At 38.3% G+C, this 24,500-nt stretch overlaps 1 protein-coding gene and 1 pseudogene across 1 annotated transcript in view; one reads left to right on the top strand and one right to left on the bottom strand.

The window, feature by feature from the left end:
* Window positions 1–24,500, bottom strand: part of PDE11A (phosphodiesterase 11A) — a 381,245-nt gene that overhangs the window by 344,456 nt on the left and 12,289 nt on the right. The gene's annotated exons all lie outside the window — the stretch shown is intronic.
* On the top strand, window positions 7,442–8,624 carry LOC121501654 (annotated as a pseudogene).

A 24,500-nucleotide genomic window follows, 5' to 3' on the forward strand; every position in this document is an offset into this window, starting at 1 on the left:
TGGTCTCATCATTTGTTAAAACTAACAAAGGAGGCGCCTGGCTGGCTCCATCAGTTAAGCGTCTGCCTTTGGCTCAGGTCATGATCCAAGGGTCCTGAATCCTGGGATGGAGCCCCATGTCAGGCTCCCTGCTTTGTAGGGAGACTGCTTCTTCCTCTCTTTCTGCCATGCCCCCGGCTTGTGCTCACTTGCACTCTTTCTCTGTCAAATAAATAAAATCTTAAAAAAAAAAAAAACTAAGACCACGTCCAAAAGAAACCCCCTTGTACTCTTCAAACTGTAGCCCATTAAGACAGCCTGAAAAGTGGCCCAAAATGTAACTCATTTGCTAGCAACCTTATCAGTCATGTCCTGACCTTTCCCACGTTTATACCAAATACTGTAATTTCTGGTCTTATAGTATTTATTTATTTATTTATTTTTAATTTTTTTTAAATTTTTATTTATTTATGATAGAGAGAGAGAGAGAGAGAGGCAGAGACACAGGCAGAGGGAAAAGCAGGCTCCATGCACCGGGAGCCCAACGCGGGATTCGATCCTGGGTCTCCAGGATCGCGCCCTGGGCCAAAGGCAGGCGCTAAACCGCTGCGCCACCCAGGGATCCCAAGAGTAGTATTTTAAATCAATTAGAAAAGTATAGATTTTTCAATTAGTTATATATTTGGAAAAAATAAATAAGATTCTTATTTCACATCCCACATCAAAATTAATTTCTACCTGAGTAAGAAGTTAAATAGACTCATCTGGTGAATTGCAAAAGTATGACAGACCTACTCAAACCCTGCCAAGATACGTTTATTTTCATGTTAAATACAAGAAGGAAAAAAAGTTTGAATATTAATTATAATAACCAATATTTTGAGATGTATATATACCACATATTATCAAGTGAATCCTAAATCTGTACTCAGAAAGTCAATGGCTTTATGATCAGATGTTGGCCTTCTTTTCCACCAAACCACTAATGAAAGCAGGCAATAAAAGTAAGATTAGTTCCACTGCTTTTATTTATTCTATTTCAGTTACAATTCTTATCAGAAGTACAAATGGTCAAAAGTTTTCAGTAGAAGAATGAATAATGACATGGCAAACAACAAACTAAATCATCACACACATTACTTGAAAATTATATTAAAACATTTATGTTATTTAAAAATTTAAATGTCAAAGACAAAATAATAAAAGAATAGCAGAAATATAACTGAATATTTGTCTGATCTCATGAGAAGAATGTCTTTCAACCCATACATCCAAAAGAAGGAAGCACAAAAAAGAAAAAAAAAGACTGATATATTTGGTAATATTAATTTTAAATTTCAGTACTTGAAAAATTATACAAACAAAAGTTAAATAAAATTGAAAAATATTTTCAAATGTAGATGGCTGACAAGGTGTTAAATCCTTCACATATAGATTTCTGACAAATCAATGAGAAAAAAAGAGTAACAGGAAAAAGAAATTAACAAAAGAAAAATTCTTTTTTTTTAACATTTTATTTATTTATTAATGAGAGACACAGAGAGAGAGAGAGGCAGAGACACAGGCAGAGGGAGAAGCAGGCTCCATGCTGGGAGCCCGACGTGGGACTCGATCCCAGGACTCCAGGATCATGCCCTGTGCTAAAGGCAGGTGCTAAACCGCTGAGCCACCCTGGGATCCTGAAAAGAAAAGTCCTTGATGGGCAATAAGGATGTGAAACTGTCAAATCACAGCAGTTGCAGTTTTTCTATAAAACTGACAAAGATTAAAAATTTAAGATGTCGAAATACAAGATATTTTATTGAAAGTTTTTATGAAAATCTACTTTTATCATTGCTAGTGAGAATACAAAGTAGTACAATATATATGGAAGACAATTTGGCAATAAGTAACAAAAATCTTTAAAATTTTTATACTCTTTTAAAAAAGATGTATTTATTTATTCATGAGAGACACAGAGAGAAAGGCAGAGACATAGGCAGAGGGAGAAGCAGGTTCCCTGCAGGTAGCCCAATGAAGGACTTGATCCTAGGATCCCAGGATCATGATCTGAGCCAAAGGCAGATGCTTGACCACTGAGCCACCCAGGCATCCCAAAATTTTTATACTTTACAATACAGTAATTTCATTTCTATGAATTTATGATAAGGACAAATTGAGAAATATCTAAATATTCAATAAGAAATTGATTATATTAAGGAGTATCTACACTACCACTAAAAAAATGTTACAGGTTGTTATTATACACGTTTGAAGTGTTTATTATATTTTATGTTTTATTATGACATGAGAAAAATGACAGGGAGAAAAGAAGTTTATAAAGGCAGTACTAATTAGCATTGTTACCTTGGGGTATTGGAGTTACCATCAGGGACAGCACTGTAAGTTCAAAAATGCCTTCCAAAAAAGATAGAAGTCATTATACTATCTGATTGCTAGTAAAATAGTTAGGCAAGATATACCAAATAACAGCTATCAAGATGGAGGGGGGCCAAGTCTCGTAAATAATATAAATATGTGAAAAATAGACAGTATAGCACTCTATATTTTTTTTTTAAGAGAGGAAGGGGGAGGATCAAAACAAGAGAGAGGGGGAGAGAGAGAATCTTAAGTGGACTCAATCTCACAACCCTGAGATCAGGACCTGAACTGAAATCAAGAGTTGGAGGCTTAACCAAGTTGAGCCACCCAAAGGCCCCAGCACCCTACACTTTTAGCAGGATATAGCACCGGTCTAAATGGCTCTATTATTTTTTAAGCCATTATTGTCCTGGCTATGAAATTCTTTACCATAAAAATTCAGTCCAATTGAATTGCTACACAGGATATCAAAATAATCTGATATTTTCTGAAAATCATGGAGAACTAAGAACAAAAGGATTGCCAAAATACTATAGTTGGGCAATGTTCTGATATAGATGATCTTTCAAGTCTTTTAGAATCTAACCCTCTTCACATTTAATTGCTAAATGTCACAACATCTTATGTGGCACAGTGTATATAATGCTAGAAAACATCCTGATTTTCCAAAAGGAGAAATACCAGAAACCAAAAATTAGCAGCCTAATATTGGTTCACAAAACAAAATTCTCAACAAACCAGTAGATGTTAAGTTTGAAAAAAAAAATGTTGAAGAACAAATCTTCCAGCCACAAAAGTGTGTTCAACCACTGAAAGCCCAGATTAGAAAAGACCAGGCATCATCCACTGGGAAGAAGACTTGGAAACAGCACATCACTACTTCCCCACTGACCTTCCAGGTGGATCCCTAGGGCTGGTTGTTTCCATATACATTCCATTTCTTCTATAAGCCACTGTGCTCTTGAAATCCTCTGTTCCTGTCCAGACCAGGCTCTCCATTTCACTGGTGCTCATCCTAGCTTGGTTGCAAGTAAACAGCAGTGCTGAGAGTACTTGGACACCCTCCAGACGTTATATGGCCATGTGCTCCACAAAACAGTGGGGTATGAATCACCAGCCCTCCAATATGAGGTGAAGAGCCATGTATCAAACTGAAGGTGTTGCTATGTGGCCAGATCTCTCTGAGGTTTGTTTCCATCAGCACAAATCATTCATAAATAATCTGGGTAGACACAGGAGTGGACTCAGCACTCAGGGCATCTTTTCCTGGATAAAACACCGAGATGCTTTCTAAGAAATGCTTATAAATAGGAGCTTTCTAGACAAATACACTGGAGAATTGAGTCAGACTGATTCTTGGCAGGCTTGTCTAAGTTATTCCATCTTGGATAGGGTGAGTTAACCCCTCCTGAAACTGCTGTCCTGCCTGCTGCCTTGTTCCAGACCTTTCGTTGGCCAAATGGCAGAACACTGTAATAGCCAAACTAGATCAAGCCATTGGCAGAGCCAACCATGTATACCATTCATCATATTTTTCAGGCCTGGGTTCAGCCGGGTTAGAAAGATTGGACATATCACCTATCACTCACTCTCATAGAAACAACAGGGTCAAGAACCATTCACTTCTGAGATGTTTTAATAAAATGAGCAAACAGCTTAACCAATTACAATTCTTCCCTGGTTTAAGATATGCATAGGATGGAACAACAAAAGCAGAACCCATGTAAATCCTAGCCGGCCCAAAACTACAAGACTCCCACAGGCCCTGTGGACAAAGCAATAATAGACTTCTTATATCAATGGAAAGTTCAACTTTAAAACTTCATAATGTCCTAGTCCCTCTGTTTACTTCAAAAGAAAGAACATTTTATGCGCATGTTTCTCCCACCATAACTAACCCACCAACATGATCATATACGAGTAATCTGACACATCCGGTTACACACTGCACCCAACCACAGGACACTTCGTATTATTGGTCACACTGACATCAAACATTTAAGAAACCTTACTACAAACGAGGTCATCAAGCTAGCCAATTTGAAATCATCAAGTCAAACAACTGGTATCATGCAGAACATATCAGTTAACGACAATGCACTTTAGTTAGAAAAAATAAAATAGAGAAATAGATATTTGAAAATTTATTTATTTTTGAAAATTTAACGTACATTGCTGAACAACTTATCAATCAGAAAAACCAAATGGGATTATAAACTTTTTAGAAAATATTTAGAAAAATGCCAGGGTGATGTTATAAATACTATGTACTAAAACTGTAGGGACACAGTTATAAAGATTGTTAAAGTTTTAGTCTTAAATGCTTACACTAGAAAAGAAAGAAAAGTTTAACTTAATAAAGTGAATAACCAACCACAAGGCATTAGAAAAAAAACAGCAAACTAAACTCAGAAAGATGGGAGAAAATAATAAAAATAAGAGCAGAAGTTAATGAAAAAGAATATAATATAATGAAGAGGGTCAATAAAGGTCAAAAAAGTAATAAAATACACAAATCTAGAGAAAATAATCAAAGGGAAAAAGATAAAGGCATTAAAAATCATAAATAAAAAGGAGGTAAACCTATAGTTACTACAGAGATTAAACAGATAAAATATTTTGAACAACTTTGTGCCTGTGAATTTGAGAACTTAGATAAAAATACACATATAATTAACAAAAACCAATTCTTAAAAAAAAGAGAGAACATAAAGAGCCATATAAGCTTTTAAGAAATTGAAACAGTTTAAAATAGTCCCTTTAAGTGTGCACACGGGCATAGGCACACACACACACAAATACATAAAAATAGGATTCAGATGGATTTCTAGGAAATTCTACCATTCAAGCATTGGGAAATTCTAATCTCACACAAATTATTCCATACAATGGAAAAAGAGTCCTTTGTAATATAACAGTTTTCAAAACCAGACAAGGATAAGAAAAGGAAAATGTAGGCCAATCTCCCTTATGAGTGAATACAGATGCAATCTGAAAATAAACATTTTTATAAATACAAATCAGACAATGTATAAATAGGATAAGTTATCAAGACCAAGTTGGTGCTTACGAGGGATTCTAGATTGGTTTATCATGAGAAGATGAATATTTCAGCACATCAACAATTTAAGGTGAAAAAATCATATCTTAATAGATGTCAAAAAAATTGGATAACATACATCCATTTGTGATTTAAAAGAAGAGACAAAACCTCCCTAACAAACTGGGAATGAAAGGCACTTTCTTAACCCAGAAAAGGGCATTTCAAAAGTCCCTAACAATGAGACTTTGAAAGCATCCTCTATAAGCTCAGGTTCAAGATAAGGATGTCTGTTTTCATCAACCTTATTCTATATTGTACTGGAGGTCCTTGCACAGGAAAGCAACAAAAAGAAATAAAAGGTAAAGGATTGAAAAGAAACAAAAACTTTCATTATTTGTATATGATATGACTGCTTACATAGAAAATCTCAAAGAAAAACAGCTTAACACATCGAGATTACTAAATAAATGTTTGCTGAGGAAATAAGTAATAAAATAGTTGTGTACATTAAGTGAAATGTGTCAACTATTTGGCACATAGTAGAAGTTTAATAAAAACTAATTTCTTTTCCCTTAAAATTTACATTTTTTTATCTATGTCATGTGGGCAAAAAAATTTAAGTAAAAATTTAAATTAATACGAAATGTTAGATTCAAAATCAATACACAAAAGTAAATTACATTTCTAGATACCCACAGCAATTAGCTAAAAAGTAAATTTTTAAAATATACAATTTAAAATAGCAATAAACATTTTTAAATATCTATGATAAAGTAAAGAATGTTAAGCTTTCTATAGAGAAAACGAAAAAACTTGATTAAAAGACAATTAAGAAGAGTAAATAGGAAGATCTATCATATTATCAGGTAGGATGACTAAATATCATAAAGTATATCATAGTTCTCTCCAAACTGATCTTTAACTTCAGCACAATTCTAACAGAAATTCAACAAGCTGATTACAGAATTTACAGGAAAGAAAGGAAGACCAACAAAAGCCAAGATACTTCTTAGAACAAGATGTGAGGTGGGGTTGGGAGATTCTCCCTACAAGATATCAAGACTTACTATAACCTGTGGAAATCAAGGCAGTGTGATATTGGTGCAGTTATAGACTAATAGACCAAAAGAAGAATAGAGCACCTAGTAATAATAATAATACGGAAAATGAATTTATGACAAAGCAGACATTAAGGATCGTGAGAAAAGTTGGTCTACTCAATAAATGACACAAGGTCAATTGTTTATCCAAACAACCAAAAAAAAAAAAAAATGAAGCTGTATCCCTATCCTACACTCTAACATAAAAATACTTGATATAAAATACCAAGTTATAAAAGTTGCCAGAGACGATATCAAATCATTTTCTCTATAGCCTTTTGTTTCTTAAATAAGAAATAAATAATGGAAAATTTAATGAGAAGATAGATAAATTATATTAAAATTCAGACTATAAACTCACCATTAAGCATGGTGAGCAAGCAGGGCTCCTGGGTGGCTCAGTCAGTTAGGCGTCAGACTCCAGGTTTTGGCTCGGGTCATGATCTCAGGGTCATGAGGTGGAGCCTCATGCATCTCGGCTCCAGGCTCAGCATGGAGTCTGCTTGAGATTCTTTCCCTTTTCTTCCCCCTTTGCCCCCTCCCCCATTCACGTTCTTTCTCATAAATAAATAAATAAATAAATAAATAAATAAATAAATAAATAAATAAATAAATCTTTTAAAAAAATAATGAAAAGCAAGCAATAGAGAAGGGAAACATATTTACAATACATAGAACCATTAAGGAGGTTGTGATTCAGAGGGTTCACTGTGAACCACGTGCGTGCCCTACTGCCCACTGTAATTGACTTCTTCTTTTCCTGACTAGGAGGCAAATGAGGGCCCTGGCTGGCTGTGTGGGACAGTGGGCTCCATTGGCAGTGCCCAAGTTTGTAGCAATGGTGTTATCAGCCCAATATATATTGGCCTTGAAAGGAGGATACAAAAGATCAAGATCATTAAGATGGATATTGGATAGCAAAGAAATAACTAATTAAGAGTCTGCTGTCTTTGTGAAAATGATACCAAAACTCCAGAAACATTCAGTTCCATCAAGAACCCTACAAGGGTAGAAAAAATTATCTTTGACCTTCGTCTTGTCAAAGGAGGAGCTGTCATACTTCTCAAGTAACATACTTGAATATGACACTATGTGAATACAAAGGAGAAAAAATGCCCAACATTTTATAATATCATTGACAACTGCAAAGTGTTTATAGATAAATGTCAAAAAAAGATATTCAACTAAAGGAAAAATATTGTGTTATTAAAGTTGATCTTGTTCTTACCAGAGAATAGAAGTACCCTTATATGGTAGAAGAGTATATTAACTCACATAATCTGCCAGTAAAACAAGCTTTTTTTTTTTTAAAGGTTTTATTTATTTATTTGAGAGAGGGAGAGAGAGAGAGAGGGAGAGAGAACACAAGCAGTGGGGAGGGGAGAGGGAAACGGAAAAGCAGGCTCCCCATTGAGCGGGGAGCCCCACATGGGGCTCCATCCCAGTACCCTGGGATCATCACCTGAGCTAAAGGCAGACACTTAACTGACTGAGCCACCCATGAACAAGCTTTATCAAAAGCTACATCTAAAGAAATTATGGAAGAATTGGATGTCATGTTCAAGAATGGAAATAAGAATTTCTTTGATAAGCTCCAACAACAAAATAACCCTGTGTTCATATTTTTGCCCGAAATAGGTAATGTACTATAAGAGGTTATCTATTGGGATGCCTGCATGGCTCAGTGGTTAAGCGTCTGCCTTTGGCTCAGGGCGTGATCCTGCAGGGAGCCTGCTTCTCCTTCTGCCTGTGTCTCTGTCTGTCTCTCATGAATAAACAAAATCTAAAAAAAAAAAAAAGAGAGAGAGAGAGAGAGATTATTTATCAAGCTAGTATTATTATCCAAATATCAAACAAGTGTCCAACTTCATGATTTTGATGAAAATAGGGCTTTCAAAGGACAAAAAGGGGAATTAATACACATTTTTCACAAAAACAGAATATTTCAATCTGCTAAAAGACAATAGCAACTTAATGCTTTTGAGGGATCCCAGGTAGACTTAAGAGTGGCAGGTGGGGTAGCTAATGTTGAATATATTCAGACAACTGGGTATCTAACTTACAGAATGGGTGAACTTTTAGAAAAGTACCCAAGCCCTTTCAATATTGCTTTTATACAATTTAGTACTCACTGGAGATAGCCAATATTAGTTTCCTATTGCTACTGTAACAAATTACCACAAATTCATCAACTTAAAACAACACAAATTTATTCTCTTACAGCTCAGGAGACCAGAAGTCCTAAAATCAAGGTCAGCCCAGCTGTGTTCCTTCTAGTGGCTCTAGGGGAGAATTAAGTACCTTGACTTTTCTAGCACTGGAAGCTCTCTGCACCCCTTGGTTCATGGCCTAATCCCCCATCTTCAAATGCACTTCCAAGCAGCACAGCACCTTCTAATGTCTAACTCTGACCCTCCCTCCTTCTCTTAGGACTGTGTATTGGGCCTAGCTGATAATCCAGAATAATCTCCCCATATCAAGATCCTTAGGTTAACCACATCTTGAAAGTCCCTCTTGTCCCATAAGGTAACACAGTCACAGGTTCGGAGGATTAGGATGTGGACATCTCTGGGAAGCCACTATTCAGCATATCACACGAGTAAACCAGGAGATGTGTACAAATGTTTATAGCAGGAAAAACAACAACAACAACCTAGAAGGAACTCAAAAGTCTATTAATGGTAGAACAGGTATAAAGTGTGGTGTTTTTATTCAAAGGCATATCATACAGCACTGGATATTATTACTATGCATTTCAATATTAATCAGTCTTGAAAACATAACGCTGGGTAGAAAAAGCAAGAAACAGAAGAATATACATAGATAAACATTATGTTTTCAAGACTAATACAAAGTTCAAAAGTAGATAAAACAAAATTACATATTTAAAGGAACACATACATAAGTGGCAAAGCACAAAAACAAAAGTAAGGGGATAATCGTACAGTACTCAGAACAGTGATAATAGGGGTGAGGTTCGGGAAGGAGGACAGCATAATTGTGAAGGGGCAGCAGAAGACTTCTGTGCTAATGCCTATGTTTTTTGTTTTAACGTGGTAGAAACAGAAGAACATCCAGTTTATAATTATTCTTTATAAATATGTCTTTATGACATATTTATTTTCCTTTTCCCTCTGGATATATGATACATGTCACAGTTTCGAAGAAAGGCAATGGATATACAATGAAAAGCTCTTGTCATTGCCAGTATGTTCAAGCACACATTCTGTGACTTTAACTTGCAGAGTTCCAGGGGATGTGCTCTGGAAACCTACAGGGGCAGTTAACAACCCAGTTCTCACTAAGGTCATGTGGACACTGTGGCTAAACCACTAAATTAAAATTTCGCTCCGATTATTCATATTAAAACTGAATGTTCATTCAGAGAACCACAGACACACTGCAGTTTGTTCACTGTTCTCATTCTTGTGCTGTGTGTTGGCATCACCATGTATTATAGATGATCTGCTAAAAATGATAACCTTCCCTCTCTACAGTCACTTCCACAGTATTTTGTCTCTGTTAACTTTTATGACGTTGATGCTGCTGACAAGTAATGTTAATAATCTAATCAACGAATATAGAGGGATCCCTGGGTGGCGCAGCGGTTTAGCGCCTGCCTTTGGCTCAGGGCGTGATCCTGGAGACCCGGGATTGAATCCCACGTCGGGCTCCCGGTGCATGGAGCCTGCTTCTCCCTCTGCCTATGTCTCTGCCTCTCTCTCTCTCTCTCTCTCTGACTATCGTAAATAAATTTAAAAAAATTAAAAAATATATAGATATTTATGAGCAGTCAGACATATTTTTTTAACTGCGTCCTTTCTCCAAATGACCTAGAGCTGGATAAAAGCTACAGTGAGCTGTTTTCACAGGCAAAAAAATTTTTTTTTTCAAAAGTGGCAGAACCCAATATTTACTTTAAGTCCATGTGGCAACAGCTCTCCAATTTTCCCATTATACTTTGTATGACAGATGTCATTGTCAAAGTACCAAAGAACTTAATTCCCTTTTTGAAGGACTGCCTGTCCAGTTTTACACTTTCTCCATATCCTTTCTATAAGAAAAGACAAGATTTCAAGCATTATACCCCCTTTTTCTTTTTAAAGATTTTATTTATTTATTTATTTATGAGAGACAAAGGGAGAGAGAGAGAGAGGCAGAGACACAGGCAGAGGGAAAAGCAGGTTCCCTGCAAGGGAGCCCCACATGGGACTTGATCCTGGGTCTCCAGGATTACGCCCTGGGCAGAAGACAGGCACTAAATCGCTAAGCCACCCATGCATCCCTCAAGCATTATCCCCTTAAATGTTCCAATATATTTAGCTGAATTGCCTGTGAATTAAAGGGCTTCCTTGAGCCTAAATTTGTCATAAGATCCATATTTCATCTGCTAGAAACTTTAGATGATCACAGAACTAACTTTCCCACATTTAGAAGTTTTTCCTGGGGTGCCTGGCTGGCTCAGTCAGCAGTATATGGGACTCCTAATCTCAGGGTCTGAGTTCAAGTCTCATATTGGGTATAGAGATTATTTAAAAAATTAATTTTTTAAAAGTATATGTAATTCTATTTTTAAAAAGTTTTTCCTTGCTTTTCAAAAATTTTTAAAGAAACTGCATATGGGCTCCCTGGGTGGCCCACTTGGTTAAGCCTTTGGCTCAAGTGGTTATCCCAGGATCCTGGGATGGAGTCCCATATCAGGCTCCCCATGGGGAGCCCACTTCTCCTTCTGCCTGTGTCTCCTCCCCTTTGCTCATGCTTTGTCTCCCTCTCTCTCAAATAAATAAATAAAATCTATTTAAAAAAAAAAAAAGAAACTCTATAAATGTTACTATTCCTTTTTCCTGTTTCTGGAGAGGTCTAAGTGATGAGCACGCTGTCTTGTGTAGCAAAGGGAACAACTAGTATATGGGGGTCATTTTCTCATATGAAAATAAGAAAAGGGTATTTTACAGCTTAGCTGACTTCACACACCAAATAAATTGTGTCTATGCAATAATTCTAAAAATACATATAATTAAATCCATACTAGTTATATATTTTATATATTTTGTACTATAAAACATCTAACAAACTTTCACTATATACAATTTTAAAGGGTAGGTGGCTAAACAAAATTAATAAACTTAAATGAGTATTGGAAGATACTAAAATGTAGGAAGTCAGTTTTATATTATCTGCCTTTCATTCTCTCTGAAATGGACCTCAGTATGTGATTATTTTAAGTAACATTCAGAATGGTAAAATTGATTTTAAGATCCTGAAAGTATATAAGATTCCCTGCCATAAACTCTCTAAAATTATTATATCACAGAGAAGTTTTTAAAAAACAACAGTTAGGGGAAGGAGGGCTGTAACCAAAACATGGCTTCTTGTTACAAAACTGCTTTGTATCTACCTTGCACTAAATCATTGTAGTAGGCAACAAGAGACAGAAAATCAAATAATTAACCAACATTGAACCGCAGAGGTAGCAAGCGTAACATTCATCTCCAAAACATCAGTGACAGAAGTCTCTAATGCCTCTAATGGCTCTGCTTTTGTCAACTGGAAAGAACACCTTGGGAATTGCACAGTAGGTATTTTACATGTATGAAAACAAAGGGAATGAGCAATTAATCAATTCACCCAAGGCCATGGGCAATAAGCGACTCAGCCTGGGTATTAACACAGGACTGCTTCATTTTTCAAAACCGTACAACACACTGAATACTCAGATTTTATATATCACGTTGTCTGAACCTTAATTACAGAAATTTGAACCAACTTTGGTCCAGATCCACAAAGACTAGTAAAGACTTATGGTTGGAATAAAAATTTTCCCTGTTGGGAATTTTAAAAAAGAAAACCATATCTGGGGGCATCACAATGCCAGATTTCAGGTTGAACTACAAAGCTGTGGTCATCAAGACAGTGTGGCACAAAAACAGACACATAGTTCAATGGAACAGAATAGAGAACCCAGAAGTGGACTTTCTGGTCAACTAATATTCGATAAAGGAGGAAAGACTATCCATTGGAAGAAAGACAGTCTCTTCAATAAATGGTGCTGGGAAAATTGGACATCCACATGCAGAAGAATGAAACTGGACCACTCTCTTTCACCATACACAAAGATAAACTCAAAATGGATGAAAGATCTAAATGTGAGACAAGATTCCATCAAAATCCTAGAGGAGAACACAGGCAACACCCTTTTTGAACTTGGCCACAGTAACTTCTTGCAAGATACATCCAAGAAGGCAAAAGAAACAAAAGCAAAAATGAACTATTGGGACTTCATCAAGATAAGAAGCTTTTGCACAGCAAAGGATACAATCGACAAAACTAAAAGACAACCTACAGAATGGGAGAAGATATTTGCAAATGACGTATCAGATAAAGAGCTAGTTTCCAAGATCTATAAAGAACTTATTAAACTCAACACCAAAGAAACAAACAATCCAATCATGAAATGGGCAAAAGACATGAACAGAAATCTCACAGAGGAAGACATGGACATGGCCAACACACACATGAGAAAATGCTCTGCATCACTTGCCATCAGGGAAATACAAATCAAAACCACAATGAGATACCACCTCACACCAGTGAGAATGGGGAAAATTAACAAGGCAGGAAACCACAAATGTTGGAGAGGATGTGGAGAAAGGGGAACCCTCCTGCACTGTTGGTGGGAATGTGAACTGGTGCAGCCACTCTGGAAAACTGTGTGGAGGTTCCTCAAAGAGTTAAAAATAGACCTGCCCTACGAACCAGCAATTGCACTGTTGGGGATTTACCCCAAAGATTCAGATGCAATGAAACGCCAGGACACCTGCACCCCGATGTTTCTATCAGCAATGGCCACAATAGCCAAACTGTGGAAGGAGCCTCGGTGTCCATTGAAAGATGAATGGATAAAGAAGATGTGGTTTATGTATATAATGGAATATTACTCAGCCATTAGAAACGACAAATACCCACCATTTGCTTCAACATGGATGGAACTGGAGGGTATTATGCTGAGTGAAGTAAGTCAATCGGAGAAGGACAAGCAGTGTATGTTCTCATTCATCTGGGGAATATAAATAATAGTGAAAGGGAATATAAGGGAAGGGAAAAGAAATGTGTGGGAAATATCAGAAAGGGAGACAGAACATGAAGACTCCTAACTCTGGGAAACGAACTAGGGGTAGTGGAAGGGGAGGAGGGCGGGGGGTGGGGGTGAATGGGTGACGGGCACTGAGGGGGGCACTTGACGGGATGAGCACTGGGTGTTATTCTGTATGTTGGTAAATTGAACACCAATAAAATATAAATTTATTAAAAAAATTTTCCCTGTTGTATTTCACCTTGCGCTTCTAAATTTGATCTTGATAGAGGTTTTAAGGCCTTTAGTAATTCAACAGGATTGACTCTAATTGTGAGATTTAGAGTGACATACAGTGCAAGAAAAACCTGCATAATTTCCTTGACCTGCCATCTCAGATCATCCACCCACAGGGCATTTTTTTTCTTAATATTTTATTTATTTATTCATGAGAGGCACACAAAGAGAGAGAGAGAGAGAGAGAGAGAGAGAGAGGCAGAGACACAGGCAGAGGGAGAAGCAGGCTCCATGCAGGGAAACCCGATGTGGGACTTGGTCCCGGATCTCCAGGATCACGCCCTGGGCCGAAGGTGGCACTAAACCGCTGAGCTGGCTGCCCGCCACAGCATTCTTAACATCTGACACCATCTTCTCAGACTGGCCTCTTCCATGAAACAGAATCATGATGGCTTGTAAATTCCCTAGCCATAAACTCCTTAGACTCAACTGAGATAAAAACAGATGAGAAATAATCCTGATAATCATATTTTTGCAAATAACTGACTTAGAGGTGTACTTGCTGCAGCAGTGATCTGAGATATAATAATCTCCTTAAAGTCATCACAAGAAGGAATTACCAGAACTAAAATACTCTTCAAGCATAGATTCTAACCAATATTGTCCATAAAGACCATTTCTGGTTATGGTTTGGGCAATGTGGCCTTATACTATGACAATCATCGCTGGCTGATATTAGGTATTCAGTACATGTTTGCGAAGTGGAATTTAAGAAATGACTTTTTGATAAGAACCAATGCTATTTTCCTCACGGACAGTATCTGTCATGGGCAGATAATTCACACTGATGCCTTATAAATAGCATGAATTCCTTAGGAAATTTCTCCACTGGGCCCTCCTTTTATACTAAATTCAAGATACTAGCCAAACCTGCAGTGCTAAGTATTGTGTGTGTGTGTGTGTGTGTGTATGCATATAAAGACAGGTCAGAAGTCTACTGACATTAAAATCTGCCTTGAAGAGAAAGCAACTACATAACCCAGCTTTGCAGCAACAGAGTCCATGACTTTGGCTTTCACTTGGTTTTCTAAGCCAGTAGACAAGCATCAAGTAGACAATGTATACCAATTACTCCAGCATTGGATGTGTAAGTTAGCCTTTAAAATGAAGTTAGCCTTTAAGTGAAGTTTGCAATCTGTTTAAATTATAAAGGAATTGACATAATTATGAAACTGATTCTCCAGATAATAAAAATGATAGCTATCATTTACCAAGAGCCTACCATGGGCCTGGTATCTGTGCCAGGCGTTTTATATAATCACAACAGCCATGCAAAGTGAGTATTATTGACCCTGTTATGCACACGAGGAACCTGAGGCTAAAAGAAGGTAAGTAAACTTACCTAATGTAATTTACCAATAACTGAGCAAGAGCGCTGACTCAGAGATGCCTGAGTCTAAAACATGGGCTCCTTTCATCAAGCTACGCTACTTTTAACAGTTAGCTGTTCGCACTCAGGGCCACAGCCCATATTGTTGTGAAATGCAGCTCCACGACCAGAAAGAGATCTGTCAGTGGTAATAAACAGTAGTTTATGTTCAACTTAACATACCAGAACAAAGTTAACACTGCCATTCGCCAAATTCAACAAGGGTAGCCTCTTTTTCCCCAGTCTGTTGATTAAATATATTAGCAAAGGTTGACCTCTGCAGAAGGAAAGCACAGAAGAAATCAAGTATGCTTTCCGAAAGCTTAAAACCTCATGCTTCATGAGGACTAGGCACATCGCAAATTGTAAATACTTTTCTCAGGTACAACCCATGTCATAAAAATGATGAAATGACCCAAGAAGTGAAGCTTGAATAATGATTTTACTTTATTTTCCAAAAGCTGAAAGTTGGTATATAAGTATAATGTATGATTTCCCAATATATTCCCTTGAGTTAAACCTGTCATGATCATGGTCATGAAGGAAGTTCATGGGAAGTGCAAAAAAGGCTGAATGTGATGCCAAGTCCTGAATTCCCTGTCCCAGTCCTGCTACCATTTACTTAAAAAATTCTAGGCCATTTAACTTCTCTAAGCCTCAATTTCTTCATCTTCTAAATGGGAATGATTCCTACCTTTGATAGAAGTGAGGATGAACTGAAATAGTATAAAGTATTATATAAATCATAAAATGCTACATAAACATGTCACCACATCCAGAATACAGAACAGGATTCAGATTAGGAGCATTAGGAGCTCTCCATTTGCCAAATCCTGTCCTCACAAGGCTTGTTTAACTTCCTTTGTTGTGTTCTGGGAGATTTCCCCAGATGTAATTTCCAGGATATTATCCCTCACCCCACTTATTATATTTGATTGCTTCAGTGGGTGTCTGTCCCCAGAAATCAAACCAATCCATGAGTAAAGCAACAAAGGACTTACCCTCTAGCCAAACAGCAAAGAGCTGTTGGGCCAATAAGTCACTGTCACGGCTATAACTTCGATGCCCTACTTACGGTTCACCTATAGCATCCAAAAAGTTTCACAGTAAAGAGAAATGTACAATTTATTCCAGGTTAATTTCCTTGCTTATATATTCTGGAGCTCCAGGTCTTTACTCAGAGACATGTACATCTCCTAATTTAAAATGGATATACACGACTCTAAGATCTACAAAGAACAACTCTATCTCTGCCTTGCAGATTATCAATATGTACAAAGAGTGTGGGAAATTTGTTGACAATTTCCTCTAGTTAATTTCTAATGATGCAAACAGATTTCCTTAACAGGTTTTGGTATTGACAACTTGTGATGAAAAATGAAATGCTTTTTTTAAAAAAAGATTTTATCCATTTATTCATGAAAGACAGAGAGGGGGTGGGGGCAGAGACACAGGCAGAGGGAGAAGCAGGCTCCATGCTGGAAGCCCAACGCGGGACTCAATCCCAGGTTCTCAGGATCACGCCCTGGGCTGAAGGCAGGTGCTAAACTGCTGAGCCACCCAGGGATCCCGGCTTTTCTTTTTAAAGGAACTATCTGTGTTGCATGTTCACAACTCAGCTTCCAGAAACATCGACTGTGTAGTCCATGTCAAAGTTGTCTCTCAATTTCAGTAAAGAGTGTTGTGAAAAGATGCTGAATAGCTCGTTATTTATTGTACATACAGCACAGCAGAGGCAGCAGGTCATGTGCTTAAAAATACAAATTGTGAGGGACGCCTGGGTGGCTCAGTGGTTGAGTGTCTGCTTTTGGCTCAGGTTGTGATCCCAGGGGTCCTGGGATTGAGTCCCGCGTCAGGCTCCCCACAGGGACCTCTGCCTAGGTCTCTGCTTCTCTCTGTGTGTCTTTCATAAATAAATAAATAAAATCTTTTTAAAAAGAATACAAATTGTGGCTCCAAATAATCAGGGCTCAAACCCTATGTTTTTTTTTCCTATGACATAATAGTTGGCTATATCCTTTAATGCAGTTGATGGGAAGACCCAAAAGCAAACCTGAACCCAAATTCTTTCTTTCTTAAAGATATCATCCACTGGCAATACCAAGGAATGACTTATTCCCAACTTTTCCAAAGATATATAAAGACAATGTGGGGGTAGTAGAAGGGAAGGTGGGCAGGGGGGATGGGGTGACTGGGTGATGGGCACTGAGGGGGCCACCTGATGGGATGAGCACTGGGTGTTATATATGTTGGCAAATCAAACTCCAATAAAAAATATATACACACACACACACACACAAAAAGATAATGTGTTGCTACTCAAATAGAGCTTTAGTACAAGTCCCCTAGTTTACACCACCAGCCAAATGGCAGCCACTCCTACAACACTCTGGAGCAGCCACTAATAACTATTGAGTGACTCGGACACATAGCCATTCAACACTACACATACCATGCTACGAAGATACTAATCATACAACTCTCGAGCAGAGGTGTTTTATAGGGCTTTTCCTCTTCCTTTCCATAATTAACATGAAAATTTAGAACTGGAAATCTTAGAAATCATTTTCCTAGCCTTCTCATGTTACATATGAATATTCTAAAGTCACAGAGAGTAGGTTTTCTGCCCAAATTCCCACAGGTGATAAGTGCAGAGCAGCCCAGATCTGTGTCCCTCTCCTGCTCACAGGCCTTCTATGGTTCATTGTCTTCAAAGTGGCCCCATTTTCCTACTGGCCCCATCCTCCTATCCACTACTGATGAGGATGCACTCCTTGTCACCTCATAAACATTCCATGTGGGAAATGAATATGAGCAGAATTAAATAGACTAAAGGAAGATTCAACAATCTAGGTGAAATACAATGGTGACTTGAACTGGGGTTGTGGCAGCAAAGATGGAGAAAAGTGGACAGACTTGAGATTTCCTTTAAAGAGTAAATCAGAAGAACTTTCTGATGGATTTAATTTGGTGGGTGAATAAAAGGAAGGAATCAGAAACAATGTCCAGGTTTCTGGATTGGGTAAGATAAGGCAGGGAAAGGAGCATGTTTGGGGGATGGGACAGTAAAAGAAAGTGTTCTCTCAATGTTTCAGATAAAATAATCTATTTGAGAGGTGGCATGGCTTATGTAAGAGGAGGAATGGGGGATCTCTGGGTGGCTCAGCGGTTTGGCACCTGCCTTTGGCTCAGGGCGTGATCCTGGGGTCCCGGGATTGAGTCCCGCGTCGGGCTCCCGGCATGGTGCCTGCTTCTCCCTCTGCCTGTGTCTCTGCCTCTCTCTCTCTGTGTGTGTGTCTATCATGAATGAATGAATGAATGAATGAATGAATGAATGAATAAATAAATAAATAAATAAATCTTAAAAAAAAAAAAAGAGGAGGAATGAATCTTCCCCTTTTCTGGATTCCATAAGAATAGATTTCCCTTAACTTTCCAGCCTTTAGGCCCCCCCCCCTTACTCTTTCCTATGAAGGCAGGATAAGTTACATGATTAGTATGCTAGGGAGACTAACTGGGTACGCACAGCCCAGCCCAGCCCAGCCCAGCACCCCTTAATTTTCTAGAGTCAGGTTATCCACAGAAATCATTCCCCTACTCTTGTTCCTCAATGCCGTAAGTTTCAAAGGGATAGGCCCTTATGTGGAGAAGAGTGTAGGCATCTAGAATTGTCTGTATCTGAGAGAATAGGTCTATTTAATTCTGAAGGTATTTTAAGCCTTTAAATATAAGCCCATACACCAGTATCTGCTCAACAAGTTATAAATGTGATATTTTGATGTCCCATTTCCTCTTCTGTCTTATCTTTCATCTCAGCCAGTTCAGGGCAGGAAAGAGAGATGTTATTGATAAACAGGGTCTTCTCAGAGCCCAAGAATGAGAGAGACAGTGATAGAAGTACACAATCATCCTAACTCTGACACTTACATCCCTGTGGCCTCAGGAAAATGCCTCCAGGCTTGCTTTGGCAAGTCTCTGGCCTATTCTTTAGCTTTGTACATTTACAGAGAATTTGAGACTTACAAATGCATTCAAAATAAATGTACTCCTTTATCAAGGAAGGGAAAAAATATCTTTTATAAAGCTGGAGTGATTAAAAAAATACTTTCACATACAAGTCAGGCATTCCCTTCTGCTAGAAATAATAAAGCAAGATGCAGGTGTTAAGGTTTTCAGTCAAGAGAAAACATCAGCTCTAAGCCATGTGGCTTATAAAATTTGGTTAACTTCCTCTTTGATGGACTGTCATGGAAGGGCAGCAGCAAGTCTGGTGGCTGAATTTTACAAATGACTAGACAAGTTTTGGAGCATTAATACATTGGGGGAGAAGCAATATAATAACAGAGGTGATTAGATCCTACATGCTTCTTGGTGGATTCAGGAGGATGGAAAATATTTATTTTCTGTGTACAAAAGGGAAAGAAGAATGCTGCAGGAGACATTAACTAACAGGAATATTAGGTTAACAGAAACAGGACCTCAACCAAGCAATCGGCCTGGGAATTGCCGGCATAGTAACTTCTGTGTCCATTGCTAAAAATTCCTGGTAGATACTAAATGAAGAGATATACCAAAAAAGTAATATTTCTCATTGTTCTAATAAACACCTGGAAAAAAAAACCCTGGATGTTATATACCAAATGTTTAAATACCAATTTCCCTGTCAGTTGTTCTACTTAGAATATACTTGAAGGGCAAGATCTTTTTCATATTGCAAGGTATTGACCCTCAGAAAATAAATTACAACCAAGGAGCACATGGTGTAAGAGTTTGGAATGTATTAAAATTTGTGTCTTAAAAGAAAAACAAATATTTTATGTATCTGATCTTAAAATGAAAAAGAAAGATACACTTGCAGGCCACAGGGGAGTGAAAAGGAAACTCAGTTGTTTTCTGAGGGAATCCTGTGAGATTTAAAAAGTTGCTTGGGAGATTAAAAACTGAGAACAAATACTTATTTTCACATCCTATGCATTTTATGTTAAGGTCAGTAGTGTCAGGGAGGGCCAGAAGCAGACAGAGAAATGAGAAGCAAGAATAAGGCAAAGGGGCAGGGGCAAGATGAAGGAACAGGAAGTGGGGGGAAGGGGACAGGAAAAGCAGGAGGAAAAGAGAGGGAGGTTGGGAGGACAGAGGGGAAGCAATTACTCAAAAGGAAGGCAGGTGTGGAACGCCAGAAAAGAGGAAATGGAAAGTTCAGGACAAAGAAATGGAGAGAGGAAAGGGGAGAGGTTGAGGCAAGCCAACAGTTAAGGGGAGTCTGAAATAGGTTAGGTAAATGTGTCTGTTGATGCTATTGTTCCAATGAGCTCCGGAACATGAACGATGGTGACTGTGATCACTGTCTAGATGTCATTTAACCATTCAGCACAACTGGTCATGGGTGACTTTAGAAGAGTTGCATCCTTCTCAAAGGACTATTTCCTGGGGTAACGATTTAGACAATCCAGATAAAAATATCTAGAGTCTAAAAAAGAATCTGATCATCTCAGAGGATGCTCCTAGGAAACAAGTACAGACTAGAGAAAGGAGAGTACTGGTGGTTCTTTGGGGGAAGACAGAAGTAGTGGTGGTGGTGGTGCATTCACTTTCATCAAAGGCTTGGTACTAGGCTCTCTGGATACACTAATTTGGTCTATATTTCCACCCCTAAAGCAGAGAGCTCCCAGTCTGACCTTTTACACTTTTCCTAGTGAATCAATCTGCTTTGTCTAAAAGACGACATTACTGCCGTCCAAATAACCATATGAAAAAAAGAATACATGTCCTTTGCTAATCACTGTTTTCCCAAGGCCCTAGGCCTGTTATGTTGTCATGGCTGATACTTTTTTTTTTTTTTCTCTTCCTTCATCCTCTCAGCTTTGCCAATTCCTCTTCTCTACTGGTAACAGTTGAATTGCTCAGTTCCCTGCACCTTCACATCTCTAACATTCACAGCCTGGACCACCGGAGCCTTCTACATGACCACCTGACCTAGGAATCTAACAAGTCCTCATGTATGAGAAAATGAAAGGACCCTTGGCCTATAAAGTGGCCTACCTCAACATTCTCAGCTAAACCTCTGGTCTTAATATGACCTTATAACATAGTACTAGTACCTAGGCCACTTGCCTTAGTGACCAATTCTTGACTACCTTCCTTTTCCTCACTTATTCACATAACAAATATTTTTGAGTACCTAACTACTTACATGCTAGGCACAGTGCTATAAAGCTGAGAAAGTCATAGCATCTGCCCTCAAAGAGCTCACAGTTTAATGGACAGAAAGACAGGTGAGCCAAAATTAAAATTACCAAAAATGGAATAAACAGCAAGAGTAATATGGGTGAAGTGTTATGGAAATAGGTAGAAAAATAATAAACTTCAATGGAGAGTTTGCCATCCTCATTATTCTTACAGATAAAACCATAGTATAGGCACCACCCTGGAACGGCTTTATGGGTATGCATCCAATGTAGTCACACTGAGCCTAAGAAGGGTCAATACACACAATTGAAATTTAAGTTGAATTTATGTTTTGCCCCAGCCCCATGACCTCTACCTGTTTCTACCCAGGGTTATAACAGGGTCAGGTTGATGAGGGTTGAGACAGGAGGATGCCCACATTCTGCGGTTGCCCACCATTCCTGGTGAAGTTGTGGGTATGGGTATGAGGAAAATCAGGAGCCTGCACTGTCTCAGGGTGGCACAAGGCTCTGGTTGTTTCCACTGCAGGTTACAGTTCCATAGCATGCTCAGTAAAGCAACTCTGGAGTGGCCTCTCACCCACCCCTGATCCAGGTATGATGCATGTTCTGGCACAGAGGCTGCAGCCTTTTGGGATTGTCTATCTGGTATGGGTGGGGGTGGCTGGCCTGGAAGGATGACTAGAACCTCATTTTGATTTTTCACTGGGTCCCACAAATTATGTAGCCAGTCTAGCTCCATCCTTTGTAACCTACAAAACTTTGAGATTAGAGACAACAATCTCCTCAGCAAATTTCCTGCCTACAGAGTCCTCTTCTCCAATCCATTCTCAACAATGGAAACTAAAACAGCAAGAATCTTCTCCCCATTTCTTCCAGGTCCCTTTTCCAAACCCCAGCTGGTTTTCTCTCTCAAATATTATTCTGAGAAATTAATCCTGCTCATGAGCCCCAGCCTATGAAAACTAGGAAGACCTGCTGGAAAGGATGGCTCACTACTTGAAGGTCTTACACTTTAAGCTGCATGCCATGACTGGATGGCTCTTGGGCTGGGATCCACTTTGGGGTGGGCCTACGCTATATTTGCCAGCCTCCCTGCAGTTGGGTATGGCTACATGCCTGAGTTCTGGAGTCTGGAAAGACAACGAAATGGGAAATAATGTGTGCCACTTCCAGACCTTACCCACAAATCCTCCCATGTCATTCATCCATTTCTGTCTCCCCTCATCTGCCGATCACATGTTGAATCACCATGTTGCAGGTGTGGAGGCCCAGGCAGGAAAGAATGTCCTCTTGGAGGACAGCTACCCATTCATCAGAAAGAGCCACTGAGAGACTCCTGGGTGGCTCAGTGGTTGAGTGTCTGTCTTTGGCTCAGGGAGTGGTCCCGGAGTCCTGGGATCGAGTCCTGCATTCCCTCTGTGTATGTCTCTGCCTCTCTGTGTGTCTCTCATGAATAAATAAATAAAATCTAAAATAAAAAAAAAAAGGAAGAGCCACTGAGCTTGCCAGGTGTATCCTTTAAAGCAGCTACAGGTACTCTATTAGTAAATATATGTGTGGAAATTTTTGAAAAATACATGAAAGAAAAGACAAAGAGAAAAAGAAGCTCATCTCTATTAATGTTCTGGTGAATCATCTTCCAGCCTCTCCCCATGCATTATTCCCAGAACTTTTTACTGAGTCCTCATAACGTAACAAACAACATGTTGAACACTTTTGATATATAATATCACTTAATCCTGACAACAGCCTTTTAAGATAGCTATCATTATCCCCATTTTAGGTCTGCAGAAACTAACAATTGCAGAAATAAAATATGACACAACTCTTGAGGGGTTGGGACTGGGAATCAAATTCGATCTATCTGATTCAGCCCCCTCTCTCATGCTTTTGTTATTGTTATTATTGTTAAGAAAACTGGGATGCTACTGTTTTATAAATATGCTTCATTCACTTAATATTTTGTGGGCAACTTTCTCTGATTAAATGTTCCATTTTAAGATATAATATAATCTATTTATCCAAATCTATTTATCCATTTAGCTGGATGTTTGGATTGATAAGCTTACACTATTATAAATAACACTATCATAAATATACACAAATCTTTGTACATACCCATAAAAATTTTCTTGGAATGATCTAGAATTGCTAAATCAGAAGTTAGGACTATTTTTAAGGCAGTACGTACTTATTGCCAAACTGTCTTTTATCAGTGATTTCCAAAAGGGGGGGGTAGGAGACTTATGAACCCAGGGAACATTTGAGACATTATTAATTGTCACAACTGAGCAAACATCTGGTGGGTAGAGACCAGGGATTCCAAAATGTCCAAAATGTCAATAGTGCCAATGTTGAGACACTCTTAGCTACATAATGGTCTCATCAGGGCATGTCACTCTTGAGACAAAATGAAGGCTACAATAGGGCTCTTCCATTCATTCAAACATGATTCACCAAGAAGGACCTACCTACTATATGTCAGATACCGTAGTTAAATGCTAAGTTAGCATTCAAGGAGAAGGGTCAGATCAACAATCAAGAGTAAAGAGAGGAGGTGGTTTGGAAGCAAACTGTACCTTCACTTGCTAAAGAGAAAGCACGTCTATTTCATTTTATACCTTCATATCTTTCCATACATTTTCATCAAATGATTTCCATATAATTTTGCATTAAGTTATACAGTCTTACAAAGTTGCCACAAGAAATGATTAATTTTGTTATATCGCTACATACATAAATGCTTTATTCTTCAAAGCTATCTCTAAGAATAAAGTTGGTTGTTTCTTCAACAGAAACTCAAGGTCTTAGGTATGAAACATCCCTGTGATGACAGTGGCTTCTCTTTCCCCAGCTGACCTTTTTGTTCTTTAATTTAACATAGCAGATCATCTCAATTTGGTTAATTCAAAGGTGGAAAAATGTTTGCCTGCCCTTTCTATTTTAAATTAGTAGGCACTCCCCTGAGTGCCAATTCCTTTCTGACTATTCAATGGGACTCACAGCAGGCATGGAAAACATAAAGGGACCAAATCCAGAAGCTGCTTCTCTGTTTCCTCATTTAAGAAATGGATGAAAAGAGAGAGGGGAA

Source organism: Vulpes lagopus, chromosome 11 (genome assembly GCF_018345385.1).
Source record: "Vulpes lagopus strain Blue_001 chromosome 11, ASM1834538v1, whole genome shotgun sequence".
Taxonomy (NCBI): domain Eukaryota; kingdom Metazoa; phylum Chordata; class Mammalia; order Carnivora; family Canidae; genus Vulpes; species Vulpes lagopus.